This window comes from Monodelphis domestica, chromosome 2 (genome assembly GCF_027887165.1).
Source record: "Monodelphis domestica isolate mMonDom1 chromosome 2, mMonDom1.pri, whole genome shotgun sequence".
NCBI lineage: Eukaryota > Metazoa > Chordata > Mammalia > Didelphimorphia > Didelphidae > Monodelphis > Monodelphis domestica.
In genome coordinates, this window is record NC_077228.1 from 319,348,418 (window position 1) to 319,354,417 (window position 6,000).

Consider the following 6,000-nt stretch of genomic DNA (forward strand, 5'->3'; position numbering starts at 1 on the left):
GGTGCTAACCACCATATGCCTAAGTTAACATATTTTCTTAAAAACATTAATTAAATTCTAACAAGGAATTTAAATGCCCAATTATAAAGAATTCAAGGTCTTGCACAAACTATTCATTAAAACCAAAAGTATACGCATGTGAGTTTCTCAGAAGAATATTCTGAATAAAACAAAGATCAGCTGGACATTTTATTCTTTAGCTATCAGATGAGAATATATACTTATATCTTCCCTGACTTCAACATTCTTGTTGTTCAGGCATGTCCAACTCTTCATGACCCTATGAACCATACTGTCCATGGAGTTTTCTTGGCAAAAATACTGGATGGTTTGCCATTTCCTTCTGCAGGGAATTAAGACAAACAGAGGTTAAGTGACTTGTCCAGGATCACACAAATAGTAAGTGTTCGAGGTCAAATTTGAACTAAAGTCTTCCTGTCTCCAAAGTCCAGGATTCTATCTACAAGTCACTTAGCTACCTCCTGTGTCATTTCTTCTCTTCCAATATCTGGAAACAATGTACCTCCTCCATTCCCCTATCCTCTCTTCTACTATTAAATTGGTCCTCTCCAGTTTTAAAGGTTGAGAGACTATAAAGAATGACACCTGCTTAAAAAGAAATCACTCACAGAGCACTAATCCAATTATTACTTCAATAGGATTTTACTACAGGTAGATTTGCCTTAGGCATTAGGAATCAATTCATCTGTAAGGAAGATTTTAAGTAATTCTTTAGATCCCTGTTATATCCTTTTGCATATCATGGCTTAAAACTAAAAGCTAGAAGGTCTATAAGGTTTGCAAAATGCCTTGTCTATACAGTGGTCCCTTCCAATCACCTCTTTTAGGTAACAACACCCAAATTTCCAATTAGTTTGCTGGAAGGCAAGTTGAATATGTCAGCAGAGGGAGGTGCCCTCTCATATCCAAGCTTAGTCATTATAGCCTTACAGTTATTTTTGTTTTTAATTTGTAATAATCTCCTAATTATTCTTCCTGCCTACAATTTATACCCCCTCCTATTCATCTTGCAGGACTATTTTGGATTTGATGGCCACTGAGGTGCCTTCTAGTTCTAAATCACATAATTCCCTGCAGAGTAAGTAAAACTCCCTCCCTTGCTTGACTAGCAGCAATAATTATATCACACATAGTTGACTAGAAAGAAACTTAATTGCCAACTGGCATTCTGTTGAATTCCAGGACACTTGTCACACGATAAGAGCCTAGTTTCTCTTCACCCACCAAGAAAATGGAAAGTTTTTGAAAAGATTTTTCTCATAAACCACTAATACTACTCAGTAGGAGCCTTTGGTCTCCAAAGACTGAAGATTTAAAAGCAATCTCTAGAAGACAGTTGAAATGGATATGGAAAGACAAGATATGGGAGGCACAATATAGCACACGGTTTTTTTTTCCATCAAAAGACTTAAATAAACAGCAAGGTGGGAAAAGAAGGAAGGTACATAGTCTAACAAAAGGTTTTTCTATTCTAAGGTGATATTTGATCAAAAATTAAATTAAACATGACTGCTTTTGAGGTATACCACAGGTCATACAAATCTTCTACAAACCTAGCTTGCAAATAGAGACATATTTGAGTGCATGCATGGAAATTCTTTAAGGGAGTCAGAGTAAATATTAGTTCATATCACTCCAGAAATCAAAATAAAGCAAAAATAAAATGAATATGACTCTCATGCTCCCATAAGTAATTCAGACATGGCTGATCACTATTAAGAATATTAAACTAAAAGTGATCTCTAGAACAATAAAATCACTGACAATCAATGTTTTTCTGAATAGTTGTTTTTTAAGGAAATTTGTATATTGAATTCTATTACATAGGTTCCTATTAAATGTATCCTCACCTGGATCACTTCTTTGTCCTGGCAGAGGGGCTTGTGAAACTCATTGAAACTATGAGCTATGGTGGAGTAGCTAGGTGGATCAATGGATTGAGAGCCAGACCTAGAGACAGGAAGTCCTAGATTCAAATCTGGCCTCAGACACTTCCTAGATGTGTGACCCTGGACAAGTCACTTTACCCCCATTGCCTAGCCCTTACCACTCTTCTGCCTTGGAAGCCATACACAGTATTGATTCTAATGCAGAAGGTAAGGATTAAAAAAAAAAAAAAACAGCTATGTAGGGTTACCCAAGATGGACAGGTCATAGTGAAGAATTCTCACAAAAGATGATGCACTGGAGAAAAAATGGCAAACCACTCCATATCTTTGCCAAGAAAACCCCATGGATGATATTAAAATGATAATAGTTTTGACACTGGAAGATGAACCCCTAGGCTCAGAAGTTGTCCAACAGTGTAATTGGGGAAGAATAGAGGACAACTTTAAGAGGTTCAGAAAAAGTGAAGCAGGTGGGCCAAAGCTGAAATGAAGCTCAACTATGGAAAAATCTGGTGATGAAAGGATAGTCCAATGCTATAAAAACCAATATTGCATAGGAATGTAAGATCAATGAGCCAAGATAAGCTGAATGGTGTCAAACAGGAAGGAAATGGAAAGATTAAACATTGATGTCTTGGGTGCCAGTGAACTTAAATGGCCAAGAATGGGTGAATTTAATTCAGGTGATAATTGGCTATTATGGGCAAGAATCCCTTAGAAGAAATGGAATGACCCTCATAATCACTAAAAGAGCCAAGGTAAATTTTCAAAAATGATAGAATGATATATTTTCTAATCCAAGGCAAACTGTTCAACATCACAGTAATGTAAGTGTATGTTTGCTCCAACTACTTGTGCCAAAATTTATGAGTTCTATGAAGACTTACATCTTTTAGAAATAATGTTAAAAAAAAAAGTCACATCCATCACAGGGAGTTGGAAGGATAAAGTAGGAAGTCAAAAGATAATTTGAATAACAGGAAAGTTTGATCTTGAAGTATAAAATAAAGCAAGATAGAGACTAAAAGGGTTTGGGCATGATAACTTGCTTTTCATAGCAAACACTCTTTTCAATAAACCAAAAGGTGATTCAACAACATCACCAGATGATCAATGTAGAAATCAGATTGATTTTATACTTTCTAGTCAAAGGTGAAAAATCTCAATATGGTCAGTTAAAACAAGTCCTGGAGCTAACTGTGACTCAGATCATAAGCTTCTTATTACAAAATGTAGGCTTAAATTGAAGTAGGAAAAGTCATCAGATTGTGCAGGCATGGCCTAAATAATATCAATTACGAACATGAAAAACAAGTGACCAATAGATTTAACAGTGTAGATCTGGTAGATAGCGTGCTTGAAGAGTTATAGTCAGGAGTTCACAGTATTTTACAGGGTGTAGCAACAACAACAACAAATATTCCAAAGAAAAAGAAGATCAAGAAAGCAAAATGGCTCTCTGATGAGGCTTTACAAATATCTGAGGAAAGAAAGGGAAAGATATACCCAACTGAATGCAGAATTCAAGATAATAACAAAAAGCTATAAGGTTTTCTTAAATGAGCAATGTGAAGAAATAGAAAACAATAGAAAAGATAAGAGATATGTAGAGAAAAGTTAGATATATCACAAGAATGTTTCATGCAAAATTTGGCATGATAGAAGACAAAAATGCTAGGGACATGAAGAGATTACAAAGTGGTAGTAAAAATATATAGAACTTTATAAGAAAGATCTTGTCATCAATAACCATGATTGATGTAGTTGCCAGATCTAGAGCCAGATACCTTGAAAAATGAAGTCAAGTCAGCCTTAGGAAGCATTGAACAATAAGGCTAATTGAGGTGATGGAATTCTATCTGAGCTATGTAATATCTTTAAAAAATGCCATCAATACTGTAAAAATTACCTGCTACAATATTCAATATGTCAGCAAATTTGGAAGATTCAACAGTGGCCACTGGAATGGAAAATATCAGTTTACATCCCAATCTTAAAAAAGGGCAAGGCCAAAGAATGTTCAAATTACTAAATGATTATGCTTATTTCATATGCCAGCAAGATTACCCTTAGCATTCTACTATCTAGGCTTCAGCAATATATGAATTAAGAATTAACAGAAGAGCAGGCTGGTTTTAAAAGAGGCAGAGGAAATAAAAACCAAATTGCCAACATTCACTGGATTTGGAGAAAGCAAGAGTCTTCCAGAAAAGCTTCTATTTCTCTTTGTTTCATTAACTACAATAAAGCCTTTGACTGTGTGGATGACAACAAAATGTGTCAAGTGCTCAAAAAGATGGAGTATAAAATCATATTATTTGTCTCCAGAGGAACTTGTTTGTGGGTAAAAAATGCAACACTTAGAATCAAACATGGTACAATTGATTGGTTTAAGATGGAAAAGGGATATGACAAGACTACATATTGTCACCTTATTTATTTAACTAGTATTCAGAGTACATCATGTGAAATGCAATGTTAGAGAAATCAAAAGCCAGAATTAATGTTGCTGGGAGAAATATCAGTGAATTCATAGGTGCAGATGATACTGCTCTGATGGCAGAAATTGAAGAATTAAGAACCCTCTTGATGATGGTAAAAAAAGGAGAGTGTAAAAACTGGCTTGCACATCAAAAGATACAAAATCTTAGCAACTGATCCCACTACTCCTTAACAAACAGGGAGAAGAAATGGTAGCTATGTCATATTTTATATTCTTGGGCTCCAAGATCACTGCAGATGGTGAGTATGGCCATGAAATTAAAAGCTGCTTATTCTTTGGAAGGAAAGCTATAGGAAATCTGGACAGCATACTAAAAAGCAGAGACATCACCTTCCAATAGAAGTTCATTTTGTCAAAGCTATAATTTTTCCAGTAGCTATGAGTGGCTGTGAGATTTGGGCTAAAAGGAAAGCTGAATGTCACAGAATCAGCACTTTTGAATTGTGGTGATAGAGAAGATTTTTTGATAATCCATTGTGAGTGGGGACAAGGTCATGAACAGTGGACCCCACCACTGCAATAAGTTTACAAACAAAGAGTGGAGAGGCCAAAGGATAAGACAGCAATTAAATGGTCACTGTTTGTGACCCCATCCCACTCAGGTGGGGGCTCATCTGGGATTTTTGGAATGGTGGAAAGACTCTCAGTTCCTCCTTTTGGTGGGTCATTCTGGTGGCCCTGCCAGGGAAGAGATTTTGTGTGTTCCTGCCAGCTTCCAAGCCTGAAGGGATAAGAAAGTGAAAATAAAAAGCAGAAAAGGTCTGAATGGGCTTCCAGGAAGGGAAGCTGTGACAATTATGTAGGTTTGTATGCCTATTGAGATTTTTCAAGGTTGAAGCAGCCTGGCTGGTTCACAGGATAGCCTTGACTGGTGAGCCTGAGGTTTCAATGACTGGTGTCTAGTTTCCAAGACATCTCAGATGAGATCCAGTGAAAGACCTGGTGAGTCTGAGAGTGAGTGAATCAGAGAAGTTAGCTTACAGACCTCAGGACTGAGTAGCCTAATGACTGCCAGGGGAGGTGGGAGGAGCCTTACATTGGGAACTTGTATATATAGACTGAAGGACTGAACAACAAAAATTAAATGACTAGAAAAAAATCCCTAGGGAAATTGGGAAGGAAATGGACAAAAGATACAGATAAATCAGACTTTAAATATATACAAAAAATTTAAACTAGAAGGCATCTTAATACAATTCTCTCTTTTAAAAGATGAGAAAACTAAGACACTTAGAGATAACTTTCCTCAAGTCTCAAAGGTAAGAAGGAAAAGAGCTGAGATTTAAACTCAGTATCAAATTTAGTGACTTTTCTAAAACTAGTCCTTGTTTCTACAATTGAATGAGAATACAAAGCTTCAAAGTAAAAGACATCTCAAACATAAAGAGGGACCCCTCAAATAAGAAGAAAAAAATAAGGAAAGAATTTAGAAGAAAGCCAAGGGCAAAAAGCTAAAAATGAATCATTTTCTTTATTTTTTTTAAACCCTTACCTTCCATATTAGAATCAATACTATGTATTGGTTCCAAGGCAGAAGAGAGGTAAGGGCTAGACAATGGGGGTTGTGACTTGCCCAGGGTCACACAG

The 6,000-nt window shown here is 36.2% G+C and overlaps 1 pseudogene; it reads left to right on the top strand.

Annotated features, from left to right (window-relative positions):
* The window catches only part of LOC130456942 (uncharacterized), a 96,145-nt pseudogene extending 91,052 nt beyond the window's left edge, over window positions 1–5,093 (top strand).
* The last annotated feature ends 907 nt before the right edge of the window (window positions 5,094–6,000 follow it).